The 27039-nt window shown below is 40.3% G+C and overlaps 1 protein-coding gene across 3 annotated transcripts in view; it reads left to right on the top strand.

Moving 5' to 3' along the window:
* ripor3 (RIPOR family member 3) overlaps window positions 1-27039 on the top strand; it is a 243085-nt gene that overhangs the window by 46918 nt on the left and 169128 nt on the right. The window contains exon 1 of one of the 3 annotated variants that reach the window (XM_072556546.1): window positions 8242-8554. The exons of the other annotated variants lie outside the window; for them this stretch is intronic. The gene's annotated coding sequence lies outside the window, so the exon portion shown is untranslated. Of the gene's footprint in view, window positions 1-8241; window positions 8555-27039 lie in introns of those variants that run through there. 3 annotated transcript variants of the gene reach the window in all.

Genomic DNA, 27039 nt, shown 5'->3' on the forward strand with positions numbered 1-27039 from the left:
TGAAAGTAGTTAATCCTATCACTTTAATAAGAAGAGTATTAGAAAAGCTGCTTGTTGCACTTATGTAACGCAACTTTCGGAAAGGTTAGAATGACACTGAGCTGCACAAACAACCAAAGTCCCAACTTTGATTCCTGGACTGCGAAAAATTCGGGTCTGTGTTGCTGGTGAGAGCACAAATATAAGTACAAGCACCAAATGCATGATGGACATTTCGGTCATTTTAAACTTGCAAAGCCTGTTGATGCCTTCTCTTAAGTAATCCCAACTAAATGTGTGTCAATTGCACCAGATCCTACACAAGTGGTATTTACAGGGATCGGCCTGGGATTTCCAGATGATTTCTATTGACTTCCTTTAACTGCTATAGTTTGGATGAAAGCACTATGTTGTTAGGGGAAGGCTGAAAAGTTGTTAGAAACAGAAGGGAGTTCTGCCTTACTTTACTAAGCGCAGTGGAGTTTCAAAGTCTTTTTTGCCCCCATTAATAGAGTCAATATTTTCTGTCCTTCCTTGGCTTTATTATATAAAAGGAGTGAGAGTCTGTAAAGATTAATGCTGAGGATTGCATTAAGCACCACCTACCATGCTAGCAAATGGACTGGTTGGAGAACAGCTTAGGATCTCAAAAGGCTAAGACCTTTTGGGTCTTCTTCATAGTCTGCCACATTAACGTAACTTGCACCTAGTTGCTATCATGCAATAAACAATACATTGTTTAAGGCAAAAGCCTCTTCTCATTCAAATGACAAGTGGTTTTGCTGTAGCAGACTAGATCAAACAGGCCCTGTAGATTGCTACCATGAAAAGAGGATGTTATCAGACAATCCAACAGATGCCTCGTACAACATAATGAGCTGTGGTTATAATAATGGCGAGCAGTGCTGACTCCATTCAGCTTCTCCTTCATCGCTTGCAGCACTGGTGGTCTGAAGATCTCTTTATGAAGGTTATTCATGCAGATGGTCAGGAGCTGGAAGAGCTGAATGTTTGAGGACCCTACCAAAGAGAAATTCATGGCTAGACTGAACAAGGCAGAATTTACAGTCTATGGTAAAAAGAATTTCAGACCTGGTGAGAGACATGCAGCAGCAAAAGTAAATGATGAACTCTTTGTAGCTGGAGCACTAGTCACACCAAGGCAGGTACTGTTTGCATTGCATAAAGATGCATTGTTGGAGCAGTCCCAAGTCAGTGGAGAGAAAACAGATGTTGTAAACTCTGAGTAAAGTTGGAATCTGTAGTGGACATGGAAAATATGTTTTAAAAATATGCCATTTATCCATGGGGGAAGCTAGAAATAAGATTAATTGAGTGTCCTCACTAGTGGCAGATACTGTGAGGCACGGCTGCAGTAAGGAATGACGTGGAGGTGCCAGTGTTGGACTGGGTGGACAAAGTCAGAAACCATGCAACACCAGATTGTAGTCCAACAGGATTTATTTGAATTCACAAGCTTTTGGAGCGTAGCCCCTTCATCAGATGAAATCAACTTTGTTGGACTATAACTTGGTAGTTTATGACTTCTGATTTTGTAGTAAGGAAGATCAAGAGCCACACAGGCAATTTAAAGCAAGGCCACACACTTGGGAACATCGCAAACCCAGAATCAAAGCAGGCAATTTAAATAAATGAGATTCAAAATCCAATGGGAGAAGAAAGTTAGGAACATTTATTATCTATTCTTCCATTAAAGCTGCAGCAAATGTGGAAGAACTATTAATTAAATAGAGGTAAAAGTGGAAAGCATTTATTTGAACAATCCCCAGTGAGATCCATCCATAACAAAACCTTGAAAACAATAGGGTTATTAAGTAAAGCCACAGAGAGCAGGATTCACTAACTAAAGCTGTTGAATAAAATGTCATTGTTATTAAAGCTGTTGACAGCAGGATTCTTTCAGTAAAGCTATTAAAGAAGCAGGAATCTTTCATTAAGGCTGCAATAAATGCTGTTTCCAAAACAGCATTACATGGTACCAGAACTATTATACTGAGAGTTAAAAGACTTTGAAGCTAGTAAACTATATAATTAAATTAGGAAGACTCGCTATTGCCATGAAGATTTAATTTCAGAGCATGCCAGATGGAACATAAAGTTGACCATCTTAGAGAAAACAATTCCTAAGATTCAGAACTGCTTCTAAACTACATAGTAACTCCACTGCCTGGAGTCATATGCAACACAAACGAGATGGTTGTTCCAATGAAAGTCAGTCACCTTATCTCCAGAACATCATGGCAAGAGTTCCTCAGAATATTGATTTATGCCTAAACATCTTCAACTGCTTCACAAATAACCTTCCCTTTACCACATGCTGAGAAGTAGGAATGTTCATTCATGGCTGCACAATGTTCAGCACCATTCATGACTCTTCAGATGCTGAAGCAGCTTGTATCCATATTCAGAAGAGTTGGCTGATGAGTGGCAAATAACATTTGTGTCACACAATTGCCAGGTAATCACCAACTCCAACAAGAGAGAATCTAACCATCTTCCCTTGACATACAATGGCATTATCATTGATGATTCTGCACTATCATTTGTACTTTCAATACTCATTCCTTCACCATTAAGGCATAATGACAGCAATGCAATTACTCCCCAAGGAGCCTTCAAGTGCACCTTTCAAACCCACAAACCTCATGTTGGGAACATCTATTGGACAAGACAGCTGTTGCATAGGAACACCTCCATCTGTAATTTCCCATCCAAGCCACTCACCATCTTGTTATGGAATTATATCACTTTTTTCTTTCACTGCTGCTGGGTCAAAATCTGGAGATCCCCTTCCTAAAGATGGGGTTACTTGCATTACAACAGTTCAAGAAGACCGCTCAGTACTACTTTCTCTAAGGCAATTAGGGATGAGCAATAAAAGCTGGCCTAGCTGGCAACATCCACAACCTAAGATGATGAATAAGAAAACGTAAGGTAATACTTTCAGAAGTTGCAGGTGTGTGTGGGGGAACGGGAGGATCTAATTGAGAGATTGATAGTGGAGTAGGAAATATCGCAGAAAGATGGATTCATTTAAACTGAACACTCACATCAGACAGTTAACCTTTTTCTGCCAGATTCTTGGAACTAGGATTCTTGAATTTGCCTGCCTAGTCACATACTCCCATTTCCTTTTCAAGGTATGTCTTCAAGTTTGAAATGTAACTATTTTTTTCCTTCTGACTTCCTTGTCCTGGCCTTCCGTAATACATCAGAGAAATTGAAAACTCCCCCTCTCACTCTGATATTGTGCACTCATGGTAAGTTTTTTTCCCTTTCTTAAAGGCTTTAGATGTTGCAGTCTGAATGCACTTCCTCTTTTGGTGGAGGCAAGCTTGCAATAGAAAGTGTGGGCAAAGTACCGAGGCCTTCAACTGAATGTGCAGCCAGTCAGCAGTGTCATAATTGTAGGGGTGAATAGGCAGCAAAGAGTTAACATTCTGCCTAAATTCGTCAACTGGATGCAGGGCAATTGTAAATCTTGATCTCCATTAAGGGGCCTGATGGAGTGTTCAGTCTTTGATCTGTGATCATGTAACTAAATAAAAGAAGCTATAAGTGACTTTAGTTCTTAGGCTCAAAAGGCTAAAAATGCTTTTTAAACAAATGCTATTGAATTCCACTGGAAAATCCAAATGTGACAAAATTAGGTCTGGACAGAAATGCAATCAACAGTAATATGGTCCTTTCATTAAGCCTTTACTGTTTAATTTATTGTCCAGACTTCTGTCAAGCTATTTGAAAGCTACTGAAATGCTATTTGTATTAGCAAGAAAAAATTGACCCAAGGCAGTTCCTCAGGTTCAGGCAGCTATGTTAGTTGCTATCTGTGCATCCCACACAGTTTGACTGATGGACATTATTGAAACAATGCCACAGAGCTGAGCAGTTGACAACCTGGAGTGAGAGGGAATTGACATGAGTTTTCAAAATATTCCTTGAAGCTGTATTAGGTTAACCAACTTATTTCATAGTGCTTGTGAAAGAGAAGGGAAAAGTGGAAGGAAAGGAAAAAACTAACTGTAATAACTGCAGTTAATGAATTGTTAAAATAATAGTATTCAAATTCGAAAAATCAGCAGTAGTAGAGTTAAAACTTCATGGAGTTTAAAATTCAGCCCAGAATGTCTCTCACTGAATTGAACAGAGTGCATATCATTATAAGTTTCAGTGCATGAGAGCAAAACGACAGCGTGCCAAAGATCTCAGACAGTAATGCCAAAGCCTCATTCAATTGGAGAGTGATGAGTGAAAGGTCACCCACAGTCCCTTTGCTTGGTATTTGTTTCTGGACCCCACGAATGCAACCACAAATAAGAAACTGACCAGGGGACGGAGTGCACCGATTTCCTGTATTCATTATTTAGCATAAAGTTATAAACACATTCTTCATACATCCGTTTATGATTTTCCTACAAATAGCAAACAGCAAATCTTGCCTTCCAGAATCAGACATTTAACCAGTTGGCAGATATAATATGTGAAGACATTTACTTGCCCCCTATGACTGCCATTTTTCAAAGGTAACTTGTTATCCTGGTCACGAAAGCAGTGGGTTATTTGTTCACTAATTATATGAAATGTTGCAGCCAGCTTAAAACTTCAGTTTTGAATAACCCTATAGTATCACTGTGGTAAACTTGTATTCTTGTATGAAACACAATTTTTAGGCTCACATCTCTGTACTTAACTGGAACAATTCATCTCAATCAAGCCATTTCTTTTATTCATGTCAGTTCCATGGGATTATTAGTTCACTGGATTCAATTATGGGATTGGACAGCGTTAAAAATGATCGTAAATCATTAGAGAAAAGATACACCAGCATTCCAAGATCTCACAGATATGAAATTTCCTGTCTTCTTACAATCTATAAGTGTTTAAAATCATCTTCTCATGACCAATCCACAAAGTAATTTCACCACTTTTCCTGCTCGATTCTACCTTCCTATTATTTCTTACAGACTGGAATTGTTGATGGTTTCCCCCTTCACCACTTTTTCACCAATGGGATGTATTCTTCAAAAGAACAAAACTGTTTAAACCCTGAGTGCAGTGACAATCAAGGTTTGATAAATGACAGATTTTCCCTTAAGATTTTAAAATGAATAAAATATTACTCAAACGTACTTGTATTGACAACCACACCCATACAGACATATACACATGGGCAGGCAGTCACACACACTCATACAAAATGCATAAGGAAAAGATGCTTGTTGCAAAGAGCTAGTGTGCAATTAGGTCTTAAAAGTCTAAAAATTGACCACAACATTTGCTCTATTTGAGATGAAATCTTGAAACATGGTAGGCTTGTAATTTGTTTTTGGATCACGGAAGCTACAGGGTCTGGAGCTTGGATAAAGATGGATTTGCATGGTTTACTGCCTGTGGGAGCATGTTTCTCTGGCTTCACTCCAGGCTAGGTACAGTCAAAACTGCATAGCAAATTGCCGAGTAAAAACTAGCCTGAATTCTCTGCCTTCTGATAGATTTTAAAATGATCCTGGTTCTTTGCTGGTGTGGAATTTTCTTTCTGCCTTGGTATGTGCCTTATTAAATGTGTCTTATCACAAACTTGGTTGCTGTTGTGATTGTTGTATCTGTTTTTGATTATCTTCAGAAATGGTGTCTGCCACCTTAGTCATTAATAAACATGGGGGCCTGAATTTCACTCATTCATAGATAATTGTAAAAGAATAAAGTTTTATTCACACTGAATTTTGGGATTCTACTCTGAAGTTGAAATGTCTGCAATTCTAATATGAGCTAGTTTCTGTTATTGTTTGGGTAAGGCCAGCCATTAATCAACAAGAGAGTTTTGTTACATTTTAATTATTGCTCAGTGAGATGCCCCAAAATGTAACTTATATTTGATTTTTTGTACAGAAATGCCAGCTATCTCCAATCCTTTTTGGTTCATGTATATTAACAAGAAAGTAACAGAACACCTGATCTCTCAACTTTACCTTGACTTAAAGAAAAAGTGTCATTTCTCCATAAATCAAGGATTTTGCATTGCAGGAACATGACATGGTCTAAACTGTGATTCTCAGTCTATGTCCAAAAACTTAAGTATACTTATTTTGGCAATTTTACAACATGCATTAAAATAAATTAGTTATACAACAATTGCATATTCCATATTAATAAGTATAAATAGGATTTATATAAAAATATTAACTTGATATAAAATAATTCTTAAAAATGAACATGCTTATAGAAACCCATTATAACATGATTATCAGGGTCCAGTAGACTGTATAATACCTAAACTGCTGTTATGATGGTGGTAAAATTGACTCTTGAGATCAACCTATTTTATCCCCCAGATCTTCAGGCCAATAGTGTCTTTATAAAGGACAAGCACTGACTTCAAATGGCTACTATGATCACCTGACCAGGTTAAGCCAAACTCATAAAACCATTTTGTTTATATTCATTCATAAGGAATTGGGTAGGTCAGCATTTACTGCCCAACCCGATTGCCCAGATGGCATTAAGAGTCAACCATGCTGTTGTGGCTCTGGACATATATGTAGACCAGACAAGGTAAAGACAGCAGTTTCTTTCTCTGAAGGAAGTGAACCAGATGGGTTTGTCCGACAATTGGCAATGGTTTCAGGGTCATCATTAGATTTTTCATTCCAGATTTTTATTGAATTCAAATTCCACCATTTGCCATGATGGGATCAAAACCCATCAGGTCCCTGGAATATTATCCGGGTTTCTGGATTAATAGTCTAACGATAATACCACTTTAATATCACCTTCCCTCGAAATTATTATGAGTAAACAATGATCAATCTGAACTGAAATGAACTTATTTTTATGAGGAGACACTGAAACTCAGTAAGGTATCAAGAAAATTCAGTGTCTTCTGTTTAATTAACATGTCTGTGATAATTTCACATGTTGGAAGATGAAAAGTTCACCTGCCTGTTAGTAGTCTTATGAACCACGATCAGACCTAGGAATATACATATGGACTCAAATTAAAGCTGCTTTTTGACAGCAGAACTGAAACAAGACAAGGGGATTTCTATGCAAGAACTGGAAGACTTTCTTTTTCCTGCCAGTATTGCTCATTAACTTTAGATGTCACTTACTTTTGAAAGAGCAACTTGTAACGCTGTTCCACTGAGGCCTCATAATAAACTTTGCCATCCTTTGAAGAAACAAAACAACAGATGAATGGTAGGCTTTCAGGTCTATGATCTAACAGTGCAAGGATTTAAAAAACATTAACATGCAACTGCTTTTACCTTCCAGTCTGTAAGGACACCCGTCCACCTTTCCTTTTGTTTATTACTTACACCGAAGTGTGTGCTTAATGTCATGTATTTTTCTAGGTTTTTCTAGGGTTAATAGGTAATAGAATTCCTCTTCTTTCAGTCAAGAAATTCATTTTGATAGAGTTAGTCATGTTTTAATAGGAGCATGATAGCTTTGTCCTAAAAAAATGTTGTTGTGACTGAGAGGCTGTTAAAGAGAGGAGAGCCAATTCCCACTCTTTGCTAACTGTAAAATGATGGATTGATGATTCGATGTATGAGCAAAAAGAATAAATGAGTCAAGGAGAAAGCTGGAGCTGATGGAATTGTCAAGGCGGAGTCTGAGGGGGTGATTAGGAGGGAGTCGCAACTCATTATGAGTTCCAGTGTCACTGGCAGAGCTTTGGAGGTCAGCACTCTGAAATGAAGGAGGGTTGCTAACCTTTTCCACAGTGATTTGTGGAGCTAACCTTGTGAATCCAGAAGGAAGTTGGAAACCCTGAGACTCCACTCAATAATGGAATTCAGGGGATTTTGGACTTTTAATACATTTTATAGTGTAACGATAGATATGATATATACAGAGTATAATTGTGCATTGAAGTTTTAATGCACAATGCACAGAGTAGGAAGGGTGCAATGTGGGAGGGCTTGGAATATTTAACCAGACTGCTTTAAGATCACTGGAGCAGATTTTGTGAATGATCCTGCATACGGGGTACTAGAATGGGCCTTGCAGGTTACTGCTAAAGGAATTTTAAAGTACGTACTCTAAAACATACAAACACACTGTAATGTGACTATTGCACAACGTGGTATCCCTGGATTTTATTTCATTGAGTGTTTAGTAGTTGTCAGTTTAACCTGTGGGTTTTAGCAATTAGATGGAACAGCTTGCAGCAGCTGTGAGTGCATAGTTTTTATTGACTTGGTCATGATAAATTATCAACCATCTCCACCTGCATGACCGGGCAGGAACAGAATGAAAGATGTTCCATCCTTTGTTGAAGAAAACTGGACCTTCTCAATGGATGTTTTAAAACCAAAAGATTTTTTAAAATCTTTAGTTTTGGTTTCCTCACAACTCTGGAATCAATCAGTCACTTGTTAAAATCCCAAAGTTCTGAGAGTACAGTTCATGGTGCATGTGGAGTGTGCGTTTAAATTTACTCCATATGGCAAAACTCTTACATGCCAAGAAAAAGAAGAAGCTCTCCAAAATCTTACTGCTTAGTTTGTTCTGCAATCAGCTCAAGACAAGCACTGCTGACTGACATCAGGTATGTGGCTGTCACATAGAATTCTGTTATTTCCATTTCGTTAGACACAAGTATATTCTGAACATATGTATTTGCAAAGCCTCTGTGTGTATGTCAGACAGTAAAGGTCTGTACAGTGCAGTAACTAAGGAGTTTGTGGGTATAACATGGAAACTCCATAAAGCTCTTACAACTGTAAGACATTCTTTGTTTTATTTTCAAATTATTCCAGTGTTTATCCAGTCTCTTAGTGTCATCATTATCATAGATATCCCTGGCTGAAAGGATAGCCTTGCAACTTGTTTCCAGATTTTCACCCATGCTACAGTGATTAGAACAAGCAGGGACATTTTCAATCGACAAATCAGAATACACAGAGAAAATGATCTCCAACTGAGGTTTGAAAAACAGAAAAGTAGCAGTGAGTAAAAGCTATGGGAGATCAATGGTATCAGGAGTTCAGAGATTTGAGGAAAGCATGCAGAATATTTGTCTTAAAATGCGAAACATTATATAACCTGAGCAAGAGAGACTGATTTAGAGTAGTGGAGAGGAAAAAAAGGAGACAAATAGCAAAGCTGAGTGTGGTCGGGAAATAAATGGACAGGATGTATGCCAGTAGATCTTGTTTATAGTACAGTCTTCCTGCTCCGAAGTATTCAACCTGGCAATGATTCTGAATTTGAATGTAATAGTGGTGCAAATTGGATCAGCCAAGGACTTTCTCTCCCTCCAGCTAAATAGCTCTCAGCCAGTTGGCTCGGAGTTTGGGAACTCACCATGCAGGGAATCATGGGCAAGAACAGAACATATTAGTGATTATTTCACAACATAGAATACTTCTACATTTTTCTGAAAGGTGATTAAGGGACTGTATCTCACAGAAACTGACCAAACAGTCTTCTAAAGGAATATTTTGGGGGAATCTTTTAGGGTAAGGACAGCTAGCTCAGAGGTAGGGACATTGCCACTGCATGCAAAACCACTCTTTATACTTTTCACAAGCAGTGTATTGTGTTTCTCACTGGACAGCAACGAATTACCAATTAGTGGTGATAATTACTTGTTAAATGCTTGTTGGTTATTCGACATGCCTCAATATTATTCAGATTCCTGTATTACCAAATATAACAAGTTAGATGTCAAGAAAACTTGACAGGTAACCCAGAGCAGGTACACAACAACTTCAGCTCACTGCTTGGTCTGAACAATGTCTATGTTGCAGTTGACCAAACTGCAGCTCGGGGCACAATCCGTGGCACCAGCTGCATGCACCACTTGTCCTCAGACATTGCATCTGGCATCTGCCAGCCCATTGAAACCATCATCACAACTCTCTGATCAATTTGCAAGCACAAATTTGCATTGCAGGGCACACCGACAACCTTTTTTATTCACTCGTGGGACATGAATGTCACTGGCTGGATCAGTATTTATTACCCATTGTAAGGTTGTCATTACAAAAGAGATAGTGCTAGAAAAGCTAAAAAGTCTTAAAATTGATAAATCTCCTGGCCCCGATGGGATACATCCTAGAGTTCTGAGAGAGGTGGCTGAGGAAATAGCAGAGGCATTGGTTGAGATCTTTCAAGAGTCACTGGAGTCACGGAAAGTCCCGGATGATTGGAAGATCACGGTTGTAACCCCATTGTTCAAGAAAGGATCAAGACAAAAGATGGAAAATTATAGGCCAATTAGCCTAACCTCGGTTGTTGGTAAAATTCTAGAATCCATCATTAAGGATGAGGTTTCTAAATTCTTAGAAGAGCAGAGTCTGATTAGAACAAGTCAACATGGATTTAGTAAGGGGAGGTCATGCCTGACAAACCTGTTGGTATTCTTTGAAGAGGTGACAAGTAGGTTAGACCAGGGAAACCCAGTGGATGTGGTCTATCTAGACTTCCAAAAGGCCTTTGATAAGGTGCCACACGGGAGGCTGCTGAGCAAGGTGAGGGCCCATGGTGTTCGAGGTGAGCTACTGGGATGGATTGAGGATTGGCTGTCTGACAGAAGGCAGAGAGTTGGGATAAAAGGTTCTTTTTTAGAATGGCAGCCGGTGACGAGCGGTGTCCCGCAGGGTTCAGTGTTGGGGCCACAGCTGTTCGCATTATATATTAATGATCTGGATGAAGGGACTGGGAGCATTCTAGCGAAGTTTGCCGATGATACAAAGATAGGTGGACAGGCAGGTAGTACTGAGGAAGTGGGGAGGCTGCAGAAGGATCTAGACAGTTTGGGAGAGTGGTCCAGGAAATGGCTGATGGAATTCAACGTGAACAAATGCGAGGTCTTGCACTTTGGCAAAAAGAATAAAAGCACAGACTACTTTCTAAACGGTGAGAAAATTCGTAAAGCCAAAGTACAAAGGGATCTGGGAGTGCTAGTCGAGGATTCTCTAAAGGTCAACATGCAGGTTGAGTCTATGATTAAGAAAGTGAATGCGATGTTGTCACTTATCTCAAGAGGGTTGGAATATAAAAACACTATTGTGCTACTGAGACTTTATAAAGCTCTGGTTAGGCCCCATTTGGAGTACTGTGTCCAGTTTTGGTCCCCACACCTCAGGAAGGACATACTGGCACTGGAACGTGTCCAGCGGAGATTCACATAGATGATCCCTGGAATGGTAGGCCTAACATATGAGGAACGGCTGAGGATCTTGGGATTGTATTCATTGGAGTTTAGAAGATTAAGGGGAGACTTAATAGAGACGTACAAGATAATACATGGCTTGGAAAGGGTGGATGCTAGGAAATTGTTTCCGTTAGGTGAGGAGACTAGGACCTGTGGACACAGCCTTAGAATTAGAGGGGGTAAATTCAGAACAGAAATGCGGAGACATTTCTTCAGCCAGAGAGTGGTGGAATTCATTGCCGCAGAGTGCAGTGGAGGCCGGGACGCTAAATGTCTTCAAGGCAGAGATTGATAGATTCTTGTTGTCTCGGGGAATTAAGGGCTACGGGGAGAATGCGGGTAAGTGGAGTTGAAGTGCCCATCAGCCATGATTGAATGGCGGAGTGGACTCGATGGGCCGGATGGCCTTACTTCCACTCCTATGTCTTATGGTCTTATGGTCTTATTCTTAGTTGCCCCTGAGAAGTTGGTATTGAGCTTCCTTCTTGAACCACTGCAGGCAATTTGCTGCAGGTAGTCTCACAATTCTGTTATTTTGACCCAATAATACTGAAGAAACAACAATGTATTTCCAAATCAGGATGTTGAGTTGTTTAGAAGGAAACTTGCACATAGTGGTGTTCCCATGTACCTGCTGCCCTTGTCCTTCTAGGTGGAAATGGTCATGAGTTTGGAAGGTGCAATCTATGGATTTTGGTGAATTTCTGCAGTGCATCTTGTAGATATTAGCAGCAGTGTGTACTAAGTGTCAATGATGGAGGGAATGGACGTTTGCAGATGTGGAATCAATCAGTAAGGCTGCTTGGTCCTAAATGGTGTCAAACGTCTTGAGCGTTGTTAAAGATGCACACATCCAGGCAAGTGGAGAGTATTCCATCACATTCCTGATTTGTGCCTTGTAGATGATGAACAGGCTTTGGGGAGTCAGGAGTTAAGAAACTTGCTACTGTATTCCTACCCTCTCACTTGCTGTATAGCCATTGTATTTACATGGCTAGTCCAGGTAAGTTTCTGATCAATGGTAACCCCATGGATGTTGATAGTGTTGGATTCAGTAATGACAATGCCATTGAATATCAAGGGTCATTGATTAGATTATTTTTATTGGAGATGCCTGGTATTTGTGCGGTGCAACTGTTATTGGCTACATTTCAGCCCAAACTTGGATATTGTTCAAGTCTTGCTGAATTTGGATGCAGAGTGTCAGTATCTGAGGATTGTGAATTATGCTGAACTTTGTGCAGTAATAAAGTCATAGAGATTTACAGCACGGAAACAGGTCCTTTGGTCCAACTCATCCATGCTGAAAGATATCCTAAATTAATGTAGTTCAGTTGCCAGCATTTGGCCTATATCCCTGTAAACCCTTCCTATTCATGTACCCATCCAGAAACCTTTTAAATGTTGTAATTGTACCAGTCTCCACGACTTCCTGTGGCAGCTCATTCCACGCACTCATCACCCTCTGCATGAAAACATTGCCCCTTAGGTCCCTTTTAAACCTATCCCCTCTCACCTTAAACTTATGCCATCTAGTGTTGGATTCCATTACCCTGGGGAAATGATTTTGTCTGTTCACTCTATCTATGCCCCTCATGATTTTATATCATTGATTAACATCCTCACTACTTAATGCATTAAACAGTTATTGTAAAGCTCAGCTACAGACAATTTGAAATAAGCTTCACTGTCAATTTGCTTTGCTTGTAGAGTAAAGCTGTTTAGAAGTCAAAACCAGTCAAAGGCAATTTGCAACATGTCATTGGGGCTCGCAAATTGAACTTGGGCATTGCAGTAATGTTGAAGTTAGCAGCAATGATGTTACAAAAGGCCTGAAGGGAACTATTAATCACACACCCAGTAATAGAGTCATACATCACCAAAACAGACCTTTCGCTCCAACCAGTCCATGTCAAGCATAATCCCAAACTAAAGTAGTCCCACCTGCCTGCTCCTGGCCCATATCTCTCCAAAACTTTCCTATTCAAGTACTTATCTAAATGTCTTTTAAATGTTGTAATTATACCTGCACCCACCATTTCCTGAGGAAGTTCATTCCACACATGAACCACCCTCTTAAAAAATGTGCCTCTCATGACTTTTAAAAGTCTCTCCTCTCACCTTAAAAATGTTCCCCCTCGTCTTGAAATCCCCCATCCAAGGGAAAAGCCAACTACTACTAACTCTATCAATACCCCTCGTTATTTTATAAATTTTAATAGGGTTGCTTCTCAACCTCCTACTCTAGTAGAAAGACTGCTAGCCTATTCAGCCTTTCTTTATAACTCAAACCTTTCATACCCAGCAACATCCTCAAAAGGAGGATGTAAGCTAGACAATGTCATTTCATCAGCTGCTATTGAAGCTTAACAATGATCTCCACTGAATGCAGAGTGAGATGGAGTGGAGTGAGATGGAGTGTCTGATGTAGGTCAGGAGTGGGCAGGGTATCAGTGCTGCAGGCACTCCTTTCTTGATGACGTTGGGTCTTCACTCAGCCAACGCAGCATCTTTGCTGAATCGTTGCACAGGCTAAGCCTGAAGAAAAGCATGATAAGTGGAAAAAAAACAAAATAAATAAAAATAAAAGTAATTGAAAATCTTTGAAGTAAAATATGTAGGTCATGATAGTGAAAGGACATCGCTCAGATCCAGGGTGAGTCATAGAAGAGGTGCAACGGCCAGATCAGAAAGCATGATTTGTTCATATTGTGAATTAGTTATTGACTAATTTATCATTAGAACATGTGCTCCATCTGTTAAGGATGTGTAGTATTGAAGCACAGAACAAGAAGCAACCTTCACTCAAATCATAAGCTAGCAACAACTGCTCAACATGTTCTGAAAAATATCAACCCAGCAGAGACATTTCATCTAAAAGATAAGCATCTCATTCTGATCAAGCAATCCCTAGGGGAGCAATACATCCAGGTAAGAAACATCACCCCAGGAATGAGCAGATACCAGACAAACTGACAACAATCTGATGCATGTCACTAGAAGACCTGAACACTTGAGAGATGGGTGGCCTGGTGGCTCAGTGATTAGCACTGCTGCCTCACAGCACCAGGGACCTGGGTTTGATTCCTACCTCAGGTGACTGTCTGTGTGGAGTTTGCACACTCTCCCCATATCTACATGGGTTTCCTCCAGGTGCCCTGGTTTCCTCCACAATCCAAAGATGTGCAGCTCGGGTGAATTGGCCATGCTAAATTGCCCATACTATTAGGTGTATTAGACCAGGTAAAGATAGAGTAGGGGTCTGGGTGGGTTATTCTTTGGAGGGGTCAGTGTGGACTTATTGTGGGAATGGGCCTATTTCCATACTATAGGGAATCTAATCTAATCTTAAAATCATGAATGACATTTATGTGTACAGACTGACAAAAGTGGGACTGAGTAGAATGAGTAAATAGTTTTTATTCATGAATGGTGATTTTTTTTGTTAAAAATATTGGGTAACTTGTCGCAGGGCATGCAATTTCTTTTATGAAAAGGGTGAGGTTGGGAGAAATGCATTTGTACATATTGTACTAGCTGGCTTGTCATAATGATGTAATCTCTACCTCTTGCGCAACTTACTTTTTCTTTAGTTTTGTGGCAGCCATTCAACATTTTGGGCAAAATCTTGTAAGGATCGGAGTTATATGGGTGATAGTAGTATTTATGGCAGAACTGGAAGGGACATCCAGCAAGGACTCTCAACTTTTTTGGAGCATTTTGTTCTAATTGTTATGCTTTTTTGATTTGATTTATTATTGTCACATGTACATAGGTACAGTGAAAAAATGTTTTGAATGCAGTACAGGCAGATCGTAACATACAAAGATCATAGGGTGATAGAACAGAGTGAGGAATACAAAGTTGTGACTGCAAAGAAGGTGCACAATAAATAAGATCAACATTAGATTTGAAATTTGAGAGGTCCATTCAGTAGTCTAATAATAGCAGGGAAGAAGCTGTTCTTGAACCAGTTAATACATAAGTTTAAGCATTTATCTTCCTGATGGAAGAGGTTTGAAAAGATTAAAAACGTGGTGGGAGAAATCTTTGATGTTGACTGCCAGTCTAAGGCATTGAGAAGAGTAGATGGAATCAATAGATGGAAGGTTGGCTTGCATGATGGACTGGGCTGTAGTTTCTTACAGTCCTGGGGACAGCAGTTGCTATAACACGCATGGAACATCCAGATAGAATATTTTCTATGGTGCATTGATAAACAAAAAGCAGTATGTTGAGTTCTAACTATGTGGTGAAGGGTTACTGATTACAGGGGATTATTGCTGATTAAAAGCATAGTTAATGGTCAAAATTATTTCATTAACGTTTACATTCCTATCTTAGCAAATGCACCAAAGCAGCTAGATGTCAAGAATATTCAACATGGAAAGCAGTGCATTTCTTCAAAGAGGACCAACAGCAGCTCCAGGCATGATCCACAGGCACCAGGCACACTCAGCCTTTACCTATGGACAATGGCATTTGGCATTTGTCAGCACTTCATGATCATCATGGTATTTTGCCAATTCACTTACAGGCCACTAATGGAGCATAGACTTGCATTGCAGAGATCACCAGAAGCTAGCTTTGAAATGCTACAGCATGCTTGGACAGGGACCTCTTCATTCACTGGACTGGGTTGCATGTCAGAGCTGCCTGTTTGCTCTCTATATGCTTGCCAATGTAGTGCTTATTTGCATGTTCGCAATATCCATGCTTTGGCTTGCCTTACCGTGTTGTGCCAATTACTGCTGTCACATAACCAGACAGTTTATGTATCTGGTCAGCAGTCCACAGTCAAGGATTTGGACATCTTTCTGAACAGCTGTGTGCTACATCAATCTCACCATGTGCCAGCAGTTTATGTGATAAACATACTGCATATCCAGAAAGCCAGCAGCTATGTCTCAAAGTCTTTTTAGATTAGATTAGATTACCTACAATGTGGAAACAGGCCCTTCGGCCCAACAAGTCCACACCGACCCAACGATGCGCAACCCACCCATACCCCTATACCTAACACTACGGGCAATTTAGCATAGCCAATTCACCTGACCTGCACATCTTGGGACTGTGGGAGGAAACCGGAGCACCTGGAGGAAACCCACGCAGACACGGGGAGAATGTGCAAACTCCACACAGCCAGTCGCCTGAGGTGGGAATTGAACCCGGGTCCCTGGCGCTGTGAGGCAGCAGTGCTTGCCACTGTGCCGCCGTGTCTTCTGGGAGTAGTTCCCACTGGAGTCCATGAATGTATTGTTAGTCAGGGAATCCTGATACAGTAAGTCAAGGGCAGCCTCTCCTACCAGTCCAGGGGATTGGTGACTGTCAGGCATCCAGTCCTGGTGTTCTCCATCAGAGGATCCGTGCCTCTGCAATCCAGCGAATGAGTCACACTTGGCCCTTCAGCTCTATTGCTGCCTGTCTGTGGTTAGGGCAAATGTGATCGAGGAGATAAACAATCGAGGTCTGGACTCCTGTTGCCCAAGGCTGTCCATTTAAGATGCTCAACGGGTGGACCATGGTCAGGCCATCAAATACTTCCACAGAAACTAAGAGAAAGGGAAACAAGGGATCTGCTAGACTGGGAATGAGACTTGACAGTTACTCATTGGGACTGGGACTACAAGCTTGGGGGAAGGTGAGATGACATTTGTGAAGTGGGGGGGGGGGTGCAATGGTAAAACATTGATGGAAAATGTATCATATGATGGATGAGATTTGATCATGAAGGGGGGAAAAACAGTGTATGACCACACCTGGAATGGTCACTTCATACGCAAGATCTGGGGGGAAAGAGCTCATGTAGTTGGGGACATGGGGAGGTGCGATGCATATGGGGTTAAGGGAAGGGCTATCAAGAAGATGATTTGGGTCTTTGGGTGCTCACAGACATATCGAGGTGAAGGCCAGAAGCCACGGAGCACTCCCTGTTGCCTTTGATCATGCTGGCAATCTAGCATGTGCAATAGGGAAGACAAAGGCTGTGCCCACACTTGGAGTGGGTGGGATATGTGTCTCGACCTGTGAGGGACTGATTCCACAAACCCCACTGATGTGAAGCTCTTTAAATGGAAAGAATATTGCACACAGACCCCTCAACTGCACAGGCCCACATTGCCCCTAATCTCTGTTAAGTGCACACTTTGCTGGCCCAGACATTGCTGCCCAATTCATTCACACCAGCATATAGGTCAGGGAAACAAGAGGAATGTTGTCAAGTGAGGGCCAATGGCATATACATGTCTTATTCATCTTTCTTACAGATGGTGCACCAGGCTCTCAACACAGTCATGATTCCTCAGGGTCTCATGTTACAAGTTATGCCTCATGCTGGCACAGCTACATTCAGAGCTATGCAGAAATATAAACAACTAAATTTAAGGTTAACACAGTGCCATTTATATAAAAAGTGCAAAGTAACGTATTGTCATCTGTGCCACCAAAGTGCCCTCAATGTGTTTTCTTCTTCCTCTCCTTCCCACTATGTCTCAGTGTACTTCCTGCTTCGATGGCAGAGGTGGAGAGAGCCTGCTCCATAGTGGAACCTGCTGGCCCTGGAGGTTTGGTAATGTAACCTGGGAGGCAGTTTCTGGAGGAGCTGGCTATTTCATTGCCATGGCGATCGAAATGCTGGCAATATCTGCAAGCCAACAGAGACAGAAAGCTTCTCGGCTAATTGTTAGAAGCAGTGTGCAATGAAGAACACTGACAGCAGGGTTAATGTCAGAGGGGAATTAAAAGTGGTACTTACTAGGTTGGTGGGACATGGATGTCCCAGCATCCTGCAGGAGCAACCCTAATCTTCTTCTTGAGGACCAGGATAGGGAGTCAGACACCCCTCCACTCATACAGGCTCTGTGTGCCCTATTATGGGTTGACTCCTGTAGTTAGACAAAGGGAGGAATTGAATGCAGTGAAGACAGGTGATGCAGCTGTTATTTCTGCTACAGGTGAGCTATAGGTGGTGGTATCCTGAGAAACTGAGTAGGCTGTACAGAGGGCATGTGGGGTCAATGGTGTGAGGTGAGGCCGTTGTTTAGAGCAGGTGAGGAAAGATGTTGCAGCCAATAATAAGAGTGGCAAAGCTTGAGCCTTGAACTGGGGCTATAGGCTTGGAGGAAGGTGGGATAATGTTTATGAAGGAGGGGGCAATAGTAGCAGAGATAGGGAGTGTGATGAGGCAGAGAATAGTGTCACATTTCCTTTGGCACAGACAAGGAGATAATTGAACTTCTTCTGGATTACTGGCCATTATTCTGGAACATCGGGATGGCACTGACCCGGGTAGCAACCTAAGACTAACCTGCCAGGGTCAGAGTCAATGGCCTCCTCTGCCAATCCTTCAGGAAGAGGACTCCTCTCCTTTGCACCACTCCTTGATGAGACCCTTCAGGTCTCAGTCGGAAAATAGTGGTGCGAACTTCCCCTTCTCTGGCATCTCTTGGGAAATGTCTTTCACTGAGCATCAAAATGTCAATGATTGTCCAGTGCACACTAGCCTTTTGTAGTTGACTCACACAGAAGCGATGCTGGTCTTTCAGTTGATATCGAGTCAATGATAAGTTGTTCTGGGTATCATGTGTGATAAGATGGGGCTGGAATCTAACATGACAGATATCACAGGGCAGGCTAGGTTGTCAATGAGGCAAGTTTGATAAGATATGGTATGAAAAAATCCCCTTTGATTTGGACACAGGGTTTAACATGCTATTTATTTGCAATGTGCCACAATACAGAAGACTTTTGCACATTATTTAAATCCATACCTGTTTAAGATTATTGGTTTTAAACTACTTTGTGGTTTAATAATCTGGCCTAACTAATTCAAGCAGGAAAAGATCTCTTTTAGTAAAATTTTTAACTCTTTCCTATCCAGGCTAAAATCAATCCAAAGCATCTCCTATAACTTTGGATTCCAGGAATATCCATCTCACAAAATAACAAAAACCAACCAAATTGACACTAAGACAGAAATTCAGGTAATTGATGTCATCACATGCTGCGGAAGACAAAAATTATGATCAGGATTCTGTGTGAACTGCGTTTTTTACAAAATGCATTAGATTAAATAAAATGGGCACAGTCAACTAAGCTGTTTGTACTACATTAATCCCTTAAACCTTCACACAATTAATTTTAATTCATTTAGTGTCAGTTTTAAGCTCAATTGTCCCTGTTATAGCATTGCAATCAGAAAACCAACACCGTGCGAATACACTTCCACTTTCTCTGATCCATTAGGTCTTAAAACTCTATGACATACATTTAGAAAATAGTTAACTTTTTCACTCTATAGAAATTGGAAGTTAGTTTTTCATCTTGTCGAAAACATGAAAAACTATCAGTGTTTTCACACGGCACCAGATATTGAATCTAGGTGAAAACATGATGGGGCTTAATCTGATAGTTCCCACCAACTTTGATGGCTTGTAACTTTAAGTGATTTCAAAATCTTGATTACAATAAATAAGCTGTTGTCTAGCTGTGTATGGAGCTAATACGTGAGTAGCTCGTACTACTTAAAGTGAGCTGACCATGTTTGAAGCTAACCTGTATTTTCCAAAGGTGAATATCATTGGATCAGGTTCTAGCAATGATGTAGACAGTGACTTTGACATGTGAAATATTCAATATCTACAGAACACAGGGGGAGAGTTGGGTTTAGGGTTCTTGGATGCTGTACTGGAAACGTTTGTTGGAGCAGATGGAAATGTGAAACAATATCCTATGTCTGCAGGCTGCAAGAAGGACTAGATTGCACTGTTGGAAGTCAAGCTTTAGTTATACAAAGCTGGAGCATTGTGAAATGTTTCAGCTACCAAGCCTGAGGAAAGATGTATTAGCCTTGAAAGGAGTGCAAATATAGATATGGAATTCTGGACTCCAAACATTAACTTATAAAGAGATTTCACAAACTAAAGTTATGTTCCCCCTAGGTTTTAGAGTGATTTGAATTAAGTTTTCAAAATTTTAAAGGGTGCAGAAAAGATAGAGAGAAACTATTTCTGCTGGTTGTGGAACCTTAGAATTGGGAGCAGAGCCTAAATATCAGAACCTTTAATCTCTAGGAGTGAAATTTGAAAGACATGCAAAAATGGTAGATAAAATGTCAGTTTTAAAGTTAAGTTTAATAAACTTTTGTTAAGATTAACAATTATGAGAGCTGGCAGAGTTAGTAGATTTTAACTGTATTTAGCAAATGGTGATCCCTGGAACCGGCAGTACCCTCCTCATTTGGTGAGTTTATAAGCTGATTAGTTTGCCACTTAATCTATAAAAGGAACACTCCTTAGCAACATACAGAATTACTTGTGTCTCTTCAAAAGTGTAAGATGGATTTATTCTGAGTCCCAACAGTGCAAGTTCTCAGCATAAGGGCCTTAGTTTCTCCTGAACCTGTTCAGCAAGGACCACTTTCACCGTGATCCAGGGATTTGCAGGCTAGGTGGGTTAGCCATGGGAAATGTAGAGTTATAGGGGTAGGGTAGTGGGGATGGGTCTGGGTGGGATGCTCTTTGGAGAGTCAGTGTAGACTGATGGGCCAAATGTCCTGGTTCCACACTATAGAGATTCCATGGTTCTATGGTAGTTCAAAACCTGTGATTCGACAGATGGGAGTTATCAAAAGAAACTTGTTGTGGGTGTTTCTTATTCTTTGATCAAAAGCATGTCACTTAGAGAATCTTGATCAGAAAGGATTCTCCATTTTGGACAGTCAGAAGATGGACAGTCGGTGGATTGAACAGGTCACCAGCGAATGGTATCTGAGGTGCTGTACAGATGGTTTCAACATGCTCATGGGTTTTGATCAGTTGGTGAACGTGTGAAGATGTGATGTTGTATGGACAGGAAGCTGGGGAAATGTGTTCTGTTAGGACTTTCCGGAATTTAGGTTTTAAATCATCCATCTATGTCTCTATGAATAGTGGAACAAAGTTGAGAGGTTAAATAGACCATACCTTTTCCTGTGAGCTGCTTGCTGTACAGCAGATGGTAAAGGCTATCCCTGTATGTTGGTGTGGTTGGGCACCATGCAGCAAACCAATTGGAGTTTTGCCACTCTTTCTACAAAGTATTGCAAGCTTTCTCCAGAATAGTCCAGGCCATGAAAACATTTTTTTCAGCATACTATTCCAAGCTTTACATTCATAAACTGTTTTTGGTTAAGAAGCAGCATGCAGATTGACATTGTTTTCTCTCTGGCTACATCATAGACACAGAAGCCAGGAGATAAATTAAATGCAATTGTCTCAAGTATACAAACTGTGAAAATTGCTAGTATCAATCTTTCCAGTAATCATGGGGTGGGGTGGGGGCATGTGGTGAGGGAAGGGGACTGGTGGGGGAGAAGAGGTGGAGAATATGAATTAGAATTCCTTAAACTCTTTTCTTTCAGATCCCTCCTCCATATATTGAAAATGAAAGAAAACTCTATGCCAGTGTTCTATGTCAGCATTGCAACTATTGAGTTGCTGTGCATGTGTGGTCTTAGCAACCATTTTTAATGATGTCACCCTTCATCTGAGCTGGGAACACACACTGCATTCTATAGCACGCTGAGCACAAAGTATAACTGACTGTCATCAATCAAATCATCAGCAAAAAGCGCTTGTTGCTCAGGAGCCACCGTTTTGTTTATTGCGGTATCTTAAATATTGCAGCAGTAAAGGTTATGCTCAATTCCAGAAAATTGGACATTGATTCACTCCCTGTTGTCATACACCAGTTGGCCACTAAGAAAGCGGAATTCTTTTTGTTTGAGTCATAAGGTAGGGTCGATATATTGTGCCCTTGAGCAATGTATATGCCGTCCGTATGTGACACCTTGTTATCTTAAGTGATGCTATTGTTCACTTGTTTCTAGCTGGCAAGAAGGAATGAAATGTAGCTAATTCTCAATGAGCAGTGAATGTCAGTGATCCCCCTGATGTAACAATGGATGTGAAATGGAGCAAATAACTCTTGCTCTAGCCTGGAAGGAGTTTGTACAAAAAAGCTAATTTTATGGTCACCTTCACAGCCACTAATATAACAATCTCCATTTTTTCTCTGAGATAATTACAAAAGTAAACACAAATTAGAAGATATGACATTGCCACAATTCAATAGACAAAGCTTACTGCAAAGAAAAGCTGTGATTCAGCTTTAAACTGGAGCACATTTGAATCTTAAGGTATGTCCATGACAGCTCTGTTCAGTAGAGGTACATGAAGAATTGTAGCATAAAATAAAAGGCTAGGAGCCAGGCCATATTTTTTCCTCAAAATTATTTTCCCAATTTGAGTAAATGATCCCTGTCTTTACATCATGAAGTTTCTACCAGTGCAAGCCAATGTACAAAATTAAAAAGTTTGATCCACAACTTTGAGAAATCTTCTGAGAATAAGCACAGTGGCTCAATGGTTAATAGTGCTGCCTCACAGTGCCAGGGACCTGGGTTCACTTCCAGCCTCGGGCAACTGTCTATGTAGAGATTGCACTTTCTCCCCATGTCTGTGTGGGTTTCCTCCTGGTGTTCTAGTTTCCTCCCACAATCCAAACAAGTGCAGGTTAGGTGAATTGACCATGCTAAATTGTCCATAGTGTTCAGGGATGTGTGGGTTAGCATTAGGCAGAGGTAAATGTACCATAATAGGGTAGGGGAATGGGTCTGAGTGGGTTGCTCTTCGGAGGGTCAGTGTGGACATGTTGGGCCAGGTGGACTGTTTCTCCCCTATAGGGGTTCTACGATTATAGTTAAGGCTGCAGCTAAATAGTAAATTTCAGTGTGGACATTCTTACTGGCGAAGCACAGACATTGAGCATTGATCCAAGCCAATATGCAGCTAGGAGAATTATTCCCAGAACTGCCTAGAAGGGTGTGACTAACTGCCGAATGCCCTTTTTCTTATCTTTCAACTCCTGCCCTTCCCACATCTAATAGATTGTTTTTGCTCTGCATGGACTCTGTTCATGTTCCAAATCCTGCTGGATACAAAGAGGGATGGTTGGGAGCAATTGGTTTGTGCAGAAGCCTTGAGGTCGGCAAAAATTTCCTTTAGAGTGTATCACACAAGCCTTGTGAATTTTTGGAATTTAAATAACTACAAGAAAGCACCATGAAATTGGTCGGCACAACATCGTGGGCTGAAGGGCCTGTTCTGTGTTGTACTGTTCTATGTTCTAATTGTCAACCTAATGCAACTGTTATCAAGCAATAAGTAACCTGTAAGTCATGAATGATACCTGTAAATTGCACTAGCAGGCTTTCCATTCAGCGACTAAATGCAGAAGGTATGCAAGGTTAAGACAGGGCATGAGCAGAAGCATTGAACTCCAAAATCGTACCCTGGCATCAAATCAGTTCATGAATATTATGATCTCTCTGCACTGCATATTGCCAGCAGTTGTTTACTGCTGTGACAATATTATAGATTTATGAGGTGTATTTTGTCCTGGGTTTTTAAGAAGAGGTTGAGAAAGAGATACTGAGCATTTTGTTCAGATCCAGTAAACAGTTTGACATTTTGGGTATTTTTAAAAGTTAGAACAATAGATGCTACCTGAATGGGTGGGGTGAAGCTCTCACAGAATCAGGATATTCAGTTTTAGCTTTTTAGTAGCAGCTGCTGGGGTCTTGAAGTTGGGTGTGAAAGCTATTTCTCCTCTGTTGGTTACAGCTAAAAGCTCGTGATTCTTTTCTGGCTGGATGATAAAATTGCATCTGAGAAAATCTGCTTTTCTGAATTTGCCTTTTGCCAGGTGTGTTTATGGGATGTCACTCGATTGGAACAGTTACTGTTTAGTCATTAAATAATCTGTTATTCTGTTAAGTTTTCCAATAGAGTTCAGTTATTTCAATTTCTTCTTTCTTTTGTTGTATTTTAATTATAGTGTTTGAATAAAGTGTGTTTTCCTTCAAATCTGGTAACTTGACCAATCGTTTCTGGAATGCAATGCATGACACTTGCCTTTAAAATAGAAAAGTTAGGGTCTAGGCTGTCTACTTCAGATATTTTGAGAGGGTTTGGTTTGGTCCTTAACACAACACATACACTAATACTTTCAAAATTATTATATCTTGTCTGAAAGTGGGTGTGTACTGCAAATATTACAGAATATAGGAAAGAGATAGAGTGCTTGGTGATGTGGTGCAAAGATAACAATCCCTCCCTCAATGTCAATAAAACTAAACAGCTAATCATTGACTTCAGGAAACAAGGAGGATGGTATGTCCCTATCTACATCAATGGAGCTGAGATGGAGAGGATTGAGATCGACGGGTTCTTAAGAGTGATGATCTCCAGCAGTCTGACCTGGACCACTCAAGTTTATGTGACAGTCAAGAAAGCACAACAATGCCTCTTCTTTCTCAGGAGGCTAAGGAAATTCAGCATGTCCTTAAGTACTTTCAACAACTTTTACAGATGCACCATAGAAATTATTCGATCTGAAAGCATTCCATTCCATCACGGCTTGGTATGGCAACTGCTTTGTCCAGGACTACAAGAAACTACAGAAAGTTGTAAACACAGCCCAGTCCAATATGCTAGCCAACCTTCCATCCATTGACTCCATCTACACTTCTTGATGCCTCATATATGCAGCCAATATCATCGACTCCTTCCACCCCTGTTATAATTTCTTCCAACCTCTTCCATCAGTTAGAAGGTGCAAAAGCTTAAACACACTTACAAGTATGTTCAAGATCAGCTTCTTCATTGCTGTTATTAGACTTCTGAAATGGCCTCTCAAATTTCAAATCTAATGTTGATTGTGCTTTTTATGCATTCTCTTTGCAGCCGTAACTTTGCAGTCCTTGCTCTGTTCTATCACCCTATGATCTTTTGTATGTTATGATCTGCCTGTACTGCACACATAACAAAACTTTTCACTGTATTTAGGTACATGTGACAATAATTAATCAAATCATGTCAAATCAAAATACCATTTTGGTCACCAGAGAGCAACCATAGCAATCAAACAATGGAGCTACTGATCACAATTTTGCATCGGTTGACACATAGTGTTCCTGAATCTAGAATTCCTAACTTTCAGTGTCTTCTAGTACCAACCTTTGTTTATGTCTCAAATTTCCATACTGTGTACTTGTAGAAGTAGCTGTATATTCATCTATTCAACTGTTCGTGGGTGTTGGTAAGCTCAGTTGGTTGGATGGCTAGAGTGTGGTCTGGAAAGATGCCAACAACAATGCATGACTGTGGCAGTTCATGGAGACTATGCTCAGTTTAATGTTGCTTCATGAGTTATGTAATGAACTGTCTCTTTCTAATGGAGAGGAATGCCATATGTGGATGATGACTAATCACACCATACAAACGTTTACAATTTTCATTTATGGTTGTAAAACTAACCATTGCAATCTATTCCCCACTCTTGAAAATTTTTGACTGTATCATGCTGAATACTGTAGTATCAATTCAGTTGTAAAATATTTTTTGGATTTATATATTTTTAAAATGGATTTTAAAGAACTTGGATCATCTTAAAGGAGAAGCAGACCTTACTCCACTTCCAAATGACTTTAATCACACAATTAATCTCCCTCAATACTAGGTAGAAAGCCAATTGGCTCATTCAGAATCTCCCTCAGCAATTAATACACAGGTATTTTGAATCAGTGGTTCAAAGCTGTTTTTCATTTTCCATGAGCAAAACAGACTATACAGGGACTGAATAAAGGTGCACTAACATTTCTATTGTTACAATTAGACCCCAGATGATGTTCCCCAAATGTTGCAGTTTCAGACAGAGTTTTTTCCTTAGAAAAGCCAGAAAACAAACAAATAATCTCAATAAACAATAAAGAAGAAACAAAGAACTTCAAAATAACCCCTTCCTCCTTAATACAAAGACACCAACAAAAATCAGTCTCCTCTTCTCTTTAAAGAGAAGGGACCTTCACTCCACACTGATCCAGCTCCCTCAGAGCCAGCTCTTAGAGTGGGCAGAACCTCACACACCTGCTCATTTTTCTTTTCTTTCTCTTTTTACTCTACAGAGGCTGGTATCCTGTCACCAAGTCCCCCTTTATTTACACAGAGAGTCCTTAACACTGATCCAGCTCCCTCACAGCCAGCTCTTAGAGTGAACAGAACCCCTGACACTCCAGAAAGTTTCAGATAGATACACCTAACCATTAAACTCCCAAACAAGGAGGGGTGAATTGGCTCGACTTCTTTATTCACTCACTACTTTGATGGTTGGTTGCAACAAGTTTAATTTTGTAAAAATGTCTTCCTTTGTGGATACCACTCTCCAAACCACATGAGCAATGTTTTATGAGGCTTTATTGAAGTAACAAAAAAGTTTAGTAATTACAAATGCATGAGGAAATACTAATGCAACACACATATCTTTTATTTTTAAGCTGCTTGAGTCCCAAAAAAGCAAAAAAATCATATGGATCAGTCTCTGAATTGTTTCTGATGAGCAGATAAAATGACATTGTGGCTGTTATTGGATTGCACTGGTGGTATTGATGTTGGGAGTTGAACACTTGACTTTTGGATTTTTTGGTTTTATAAGCTGCTTGTTTTTTTTTAAACTGGTTTGCATCACTGAGGAATGACTATTCTTCCTTTCTTTACCTGCAATGCAGGAGTTCTGAAACTGTTTTGAAACTGTTATTTCTGTAGCATACTAGGCACATTCTACTCCACAGCTGTCAATTAATAGTACACAGGCTTGTTGAAAGGAGAAACACGAAATGTGTGCAAAAGGGGGGCTTTCAGTTGAATGGATTGGGGATGGATACTCAGCCTCTCATTATCTCAGGATGTTCTCTGTCCACTTGAAGTTTCCTTGACACATTTTAGGTATTACATTCAATCGATCCCACAAAGAATTTTTGCCCACCAGCCATTGAA

Source organism: Chiloscyllium punctatum, chromosome 37 (genome assembly GCF_047496795.1).
Source record: "Chiloscyllium punctatum isolate Juve2018m chromosome 37, sChiPun1.3, whole genome shotgun sequence".
Taxonomy (NCBI): domain Eukaryota; kingdom Metazoa; phylum Chordata; class Chondrichthyes; order Orectolobiformes; family Hemiscylliidae; genus Chiloscyllium; species Chiloscyllium punctatum.